Below are 7,735 nucleotides of genomic sequence, written 5' to 3' on the forward strand. Positions count from 1 at the left end.
CAAAAAACTCGTTCATATTTTCCCATACAAATGAAGTAACCTATAAATATGGTCTGGCAAGCCTTACTAAGAAAAGGGGTCACGGCGAGAGTCTCACATTATCTGTCATGGCGACAACGGTGAAGTTAGCTTGACCATGCCAATTTATTTTATTGTGTAAATAAATTCAAAATAAGATAAACTTCTTTCACAACATGATTATACTTAATATGTGGTAGATTTCTACACTATTTGTTTTTCAGACTTTTAAGTGGTGATTTTGTTTGCTCCATTACATGATATGGGATCAGTTGGTAGCCTCAACCACAACAAATCAAGTTGAGGTTATGACATTGTAGCTACCTCTTCCATGTGCATCTCCTGATGGCCGAAGTAAACTCGGATTCTGCATTGTAATTTATGTGTTGATGTGCATGTGTCTGTGACTACCATGAAAGCATTGGAGGTTGCAGATTATACAGTGTCTGATAGCTTCATTTGTATATTTCATGCACACAAGAAATTTTTTTTTTCTCAGAAAAATAAGAAGAATGTCCTGGAGTACCTCCTCCCACCCATTGGGACACCAGTGTGGGCCCAGGGAAAGGATGGGGATTACTCAGGAAAAGGGGAAGTTGTGACGGTAGATGTGAAAAGAAGAAGAGTAAAGGTCACTCAAGATGGTTTCATTGAATAGTAAAATGTCTCAAGTACCTATTTGTGACAAATGATGTACATTCTTATATGTATTGTTTTCAATCTGCACTTTTGCTCCAGATAAGCAGTGTATCCACATATTTCACTCAATTAAAACAACTAAATACCCATTTTTTTCTTCCAGTATGCATGCCACATATCCAAGTATTTTTGTTTCACTTGAAAGATCGATGTCTCAGTGTAAATTCTATTTGTGTAAACAGGCAGCCGATTTTAACATCCGGTCTGATATTATTGCTAAGAAAAACTAAACTAGCATATGTGTAGAATGTAAACAAGCATGTTAAACCAGTCACATTTCTTTGTTGCAATTGACATGGTGCTATGTCTGTTTGTTTCTTGCATAAAATCAAGTGTTTATGTTCTACCATACTGTCACAAAAAATGTATGGAAACTGGGAGAGATAATCTGCCAAACCTCGAAGTCTGTTTTACAATTTAACAATTGTAAGTTTTTTTTCTCTCCATTTAATGACATAAGAAATGTAATTTGTGGAGATGACCTTACCATGATTCGAAGTAATTTCTGTAAGTGATATAGCAAAAAAAAGCTGAGATGTATGCATTATATCAAATGTAAAGTGAAAGATGTTTGGGCTGGTGACTGCTGAGGTACATCAAATGTACAGAGGTGCTTGGTAAAGAGAGAGAGAGAGAGTCTTCAAGGATAATATGAGTATAAAGATGTTGATTTTGTTTTAGAACATAAACAAAACTTGTTGGGTATTTTTCAATTTTCAATAATTATCACTTGAAACTTAAAAGTAATCTAATTTCCCTCAATTTTTATTTTATGAGGGAAATACCCAATACCATTCATTCCATGTAGTCATAGTAACACTTGTGCTTTTGACACATTTCTTGGGAATTGAGTACAAAATAATTCCATTCTCATTGTTATCACATCCTTGAACATACTGATGTTGCTTAGTTACAGTTAAGCAGAAACGAACATACTTGTTTTGGAATGCTACTATTATTTTATATTATATTATGACCTGTTCATATATCTTTAAACTTTTTTTATTTGTAGGATTCACCAGGATCAGTTAGCAATCCAGGGGAAAGAAATAAAGAAGGTAATTTTCTAATTATTTAGTATGTTTCATTTATAGATAGTCATCAGACATGTGAAAAATTCCATAGCCATAATCAGGCATTGTTCTCCAAATAACTTCATGGACCATGTGTTTGAGGCTCCTGCTTTTAGAGTGTCATTTCCTTTGACTGAATGGTGTAATTCTTTACTTGTACTGCATGTATTGTGCATCATTTTATATTCTTACCATTAGTGTAAAATTTACTTGAAAGTGCAAAACAACAATGTGATATCTTTGTTTTAAGAAAATATGCCCATTACAAAGCCAGTAACTGTCACTGAAACCAATGTGTAATTCTTCCAGATACCAACATTAGGTTAGATGGATTTTGTTTTATTGTTCATTTAAATACATAGTCTGGTTGATTCCTATCATGACCAAGTATTTTCATACAATCCACATAGCATATCCGAGGTCTACTACCACCTTGGTTGATATTATAAGTGTAAGTATCTGCACACAATAAATTTAATTTTCGTTTTTGAAGTCATTAAAGTTATTCTTCATTTTTTACATTGTCCAAATGCGCTTAAAGATTGGATGAGTCTTGCTGCAAAATTTGAACTCATACAGAAAAGTGAATCTATCGCATCAGATTATCATTAACACCTGTTTATATAATTGTTTGAAGTATCCCTGCCTACCATTGAAATGATCCCTATCCCTGCCTACCATTGAAATGATCCCTATCCCTGCCTACCATTGAAATGATCCCTATCCCTGCCTACCGTTGAAATGATCCCTATCCCTGCCTACCATTGAAATGATCCCTATCCCAGCCTACCATTGAAATGATCCCTATTCCTGCCTACCATTGAAATGATCCCTATCCCTGCCTACCATTGAAATGATCCCTATTCCTGTCTACCATTGAAATAATCCCTATCCCTGCCTACCATTGAGATGATCCCTATCCCTGACTACCAATGAAATGATCCCTATCAATGCCTACCATTGAAATGATCCCTATCCCTGCCTACCATTGAAATAATCCCTATCCCTGCCTACCATTGAAATGATCAATATCCCTGTTTACCATTGAAATAATCCCTATCCCTGCCTACCATTGAGATGATCCCTATCCCTGCCTACCAATGAAATGATCCCTATCCCTGCCTACCATTGAAATGATCCCTATCCCTGCCTACCATTGAAATAATCCCTATCCCTGCCTACCATTGAAATAATCCCTATCCCTGCCTACCATTGAAATAATCCCTATCCCTGCCTACCATTGAAATGATCCCTATCCCTGCCTACCATTGAAATGATCCATATCCCTGCCTACCATTGAAATGATCCCTATCCCTGCCTACCATTGAAATGATCCCTATCCCTGCCTACCAATGAAATGATCCCTATCCCTGCCTACCATTGAAATAATCCCTATCCCTGCCTACCATTGAAATGATCCCTATCCCTCCCTACCATTGAAATGATCCCTATCCCTGCCTACCATTGAAATGATCCCTATCCCTGTCTACCATTGAAATGATCCCTATCCCTGTCTACCACTGAAATGATCCCTATCCCTGCCTACCATTGAAATGATCCCTATCCCTGCCTACCATTGAAATGATCCCTATCCCTCCCTACCATTGAAATGATCCCTATCCCTGCCTACCATTGAAATGATCCCTATCCCAGCCTACCAATGAAATGATCCCTATCCCTGTCTACCATTGAAATGATCCCTATCCCTGCCTACCATTGAAATGATCCCTATCCCTGCCTACCATTGAAATGATCCCTATCCCTGCCTACCATTGAAATGATCCCTATCCCAGCCTACCATTGAAATGATCCCTATCCCTCCCTACCATTGAAATGATCCATATCCCTGCCTACTATTGAAATGATCCTTATCCCTGCCTACCAATGAAATGATCCCTATCCCTGCCTACTATTGAAATGATCCCTATCCCTGCCTACCAATGAAATGATCCCTATCCATGCCTACCATTGAAATGATCCCTATCCCTGTCTACCATTGAAATGATCCCTATCCCTGCCTACCAATGACTGCTCCAGTGGCCTAGTGGTTAGAGCATCCGCCTCGGATGCGGGAGGTCGTGGGTTCGATCCCAGGCCGAGTCATACCAGAGACTTAAAAAAGGGTACTAACAGCTGCCTTGCTTGGTGTTCAGCATTAAGAGGTTAGTGTTAGGACTGGTCGGCCTGGTGTCAGGATAATGTGACTGGGTGGGACATCATGCTACATGTCTGCGGCATGATGCCCCAGTGCTAGACATCACTATAAACTGCCACACTGCAGACATCATAGCGATATGACTGAAAAATTATTAAAGCTACGTTAAAAATCAAAATCACATCACATCACGCCTACCAATGAAATGATCTCTATCCCAGCCTACCACTGAAATGATCCTTATCCCTGCCTACCAATGAAATGATCCCTATCCCTGCCTATCAATAAAATGATCCCTATCCCTGCCTACCAATGAAATGATCCCTATCCCTGCCTACCATTGAAATGATCCCTGTCCCTGCCTACCAATGAAATGATCCCTATCCCTGCCTACCATTGAAATAATTCTTATCCCTGCCTACCAATGAAATGATCCCTGTCCCTGCCTACCATTGAAATAATCCCTAACCCTGCCTACCAGTGAAATGATCCCTATCCCTGCCTACCATTGAAATGATCCCTATCCATGCCTACCAATGAAATGAGGACCTGTCCCTGCCTACCAATGAAATGATTTCTATCCCTGCCTACCATTGAAATGATCCCTATCCCTGCCTACCATTGAAACGATTTCTATCCCTGCCTACCAATGAAATGATCCCTATCCCTGCCTACCAATGAAATGATCCCTATCCCTGCCTACCATTGAAATGATCCCTCATATATATCCCTGCCTGCCATTGAAATGATCCCTATCCCTGCCTATTTCTGAAATGATCATTATCCCTGCCTACCATTGAAATGATCCCTATCCCTGCCTACCATTGAAATGATCCCTTATATATATCCCTGCCTACCATTGAAATGATCCCTATCCCTGCCTACCAATGACATGATCCCTTATATATATCCCTGCCTACCAATGACATGATCCCTTATATATATCCCGGCCTACCATTGAAATGATCACTATCCCTGCCTACCATTGAAATGATCATTATATATATCCCTGCCTACCACTGAAATGATCCCTGGCCTGCCTACCATTGAAATGATCCCTATCCCTGCCTACCATTGAAATGATCACTATCCCTGCCTACCATTGAAATGATCCCTATCCCTGCCTACCAATGAAATGATCCCTTATATATATATATCCCTGCCTACCATTGAAATGATCCCTATCTCTGCCTACCATTGAAATGATCCTTCCTGTAAATATGTGCAGCAAGGACACAAAGCAATGGTTCTGTTACAACTAGGTCTAATATTACTCTGGAGAGATGTACACCTAAATAAAATCACTTTTCTAGTAAGTAATAAAAAGAAAACTTACAGTGAGTGTGCGAGCTACATATGCTGGTTGTTTATAAATTATAATAGCATGGAGACTTGATGCTTTGCTTCAAAAAAGATTTCTCTACCATGAAAATGCTGGATTTGAATAGGATATAATTACACTGTGCTGAGTTCTGACTTACAAGAGACCAAGGCTACTGGTGTGACACCTTACATGGGGGAAACTTTTTGACCTGAGACACTAAAACGACATTCAAAAACATTGACATATGACGTTTATGATGTATTGAGCCAGCTGCGGAAAGAGTTGTGAAGTATTTGAAATTTTTTCTGCATTATATATGCAAATGTATTTCTGGATGTGAGAAAGCTGTTTTAAATCAGGCGAGGGTGCAGAACTCCAAAAATATTGCAAAATCCAATGCATCTTGAATGACAAGCATATTCCCTTCATTTGCCGCTGTAGTATTTGATATATTCAAAATGTTGTTAAAGCTGAAGATTACAACTGTTGTCACCTCGTTCTCAACAAATTGACCATATCGAAGTGTTCGGGGCGGTAAAGCTTATTTGCATATATAAATGCTTTCTTGTTATATTTTGTTATGTTTTTTGATCAACTTCTTTTTCTTCATATTTATAACTTGGGATTCACTTAGTAATCTATATATTGTTGTGTCCATACTTTTTCGATATTGATCTAAGATATGAAGATTCTCTACTTGCTCTTTACAAGTTGGTATTATCTTCAGCAGTCATGAATCATTTGCCCTGTTATTCTTTAAATTGAGATATCATCTCAGATAGCCATAGCAAAGAATCAGCAAGGAGGTAGATTCAAAACCATGTAAATTAAAGTCAGCATGTTAGTTTGTTGAAGGGGATTGGCAGACCTGACAACCCTCCTGATTTAGGCGTGAGATTTGCAATTTTTAATGTACTCTTCTGCCTGGACTATAACTTTTCACGATTTTTTATCGTCGCCGACAAGAGACCCTGGTACAATTGTAAATTCGCAGTCCATTTCCATGTCTCAGTGTAGAGTCTGCATCCTTTTATATTACACTGGGCGACGGAACCGGATACTCAGTTGCATTAAACATAATAGTGGAAAGTTCTTTGTTCAACATCGACCATGTTGTTAAATTTTATAGAAATATATCATGCAAAATGGCAAAAATATCAGACACTTTTCAAGAAGGGATATACATAAGAGTTCCCATGTATAATAGAGTTTAGGAAAGTTATTTCTTGTGCATTTTGTAGCATATACTGGTGTGATTTCTCAAACTCTCATGGCAGGAAGAGTGATGTAGTGAAACACATGGATACAAAGAAACATAAGGATAATGTACATTGCATAGAAAGCAATAACAAAGAGATTTCATTTTTAGAGTTTTAGAGCACATGATGACAGCGTTATTAATGCGGAATTGTTCACGCCATTCCTTATTGAACACAGTTTGCCCTTAAACTGTGCTGATCACACTGGTGCATTATTTCAGACACTGTGTTTCCTGATATTGAAATAGCAACGAAGTATGGCTGTGCTAGAACAAAAACTGCAGTTATCATCAGGGAAATGGGTTATAGAGAAAAAGAAAAAGTTGTAATGGCTTTAAGAAGTGGGCTTTTTTCATTTGCTGCAGATGGAATCAACCAAAGTGGCTCAAAGTTATATCCTGTTGTAGTAACTTTTTATAATGAGGAGAGGCAGCAGATTGAAAGCTGCATACTTTCAGTACCACCATTAGAACATCACTTGGCAATAGCACGTTGGAAACACTTTTGATTGTTAAATCTTGGCAGCTAATGGTTGCTGTTTTGAGCAACAATTTGACACAGCATCTCTTAAGAGGGCAAAATCTGCAACAGTGTCGCTTCTGAAGAAAAAGCATCCTGATAAGTAATTCTACTTTGTCATAATGAATGAAACAATAACCAGTATAAACAAAATATCATTGCATGTAGACATGTTTATGATAATTATGCATTTAAAGTCTTAAAGGTCATGAGAGAAGAATCTCCTGATTTTTTATGTTTGAAACTGGGAGATTTTCTGATTTCTCATTTGGAAAGTTGGCAGCTCTGGGAGTGGGTGTTGTTAAACTTCCTTTCTCACTCACAGAAATAAGTGTATGTGTCCATGGCAGTTGTTTTGGATCTGGAGGAATTTAAATGTGATTTATTTGGTTCTTAGTTGTCTCCACTTCCATACTCAATGTGCACAAGGAATGTTCACTACTTTTTAAAAAAAGATACTACCTTCCAAATTTGAGCGAAGACCTGAAATAAATAATAAAATGTTTTAAAAGCATTTTCATCAATGGCCTAAAAGGTTGAATCAAAATCACTGACACTTGCATATTAATTTTTCTTGTCCAGGATGACAACAGCAGAAGAAGATATAATGATATGATATGTCTGTGTCTGTCTGTAATCTGATTGATAGAAGTAGTCAATATGCAGATACAAAAAACTTCCTCACAAT

Source organism: Sinohyriopsis cumingii, chromosome 16, assembly GCF_028554795.1.
Source record: "Sinohyriopsis cumingii isolate HCF-2022 chromosome 16, ASM2855479v2, whole genome shotgun sequence".
In the NCBI taxonomy this organism is placed as follows: domain Eukaryota; kingdom Metazoa; phylum Mollusca; class Bivalvia; order Unionida; family Unionidae; genus Sinohyriopsis; species Sinohyriopsis cumingii.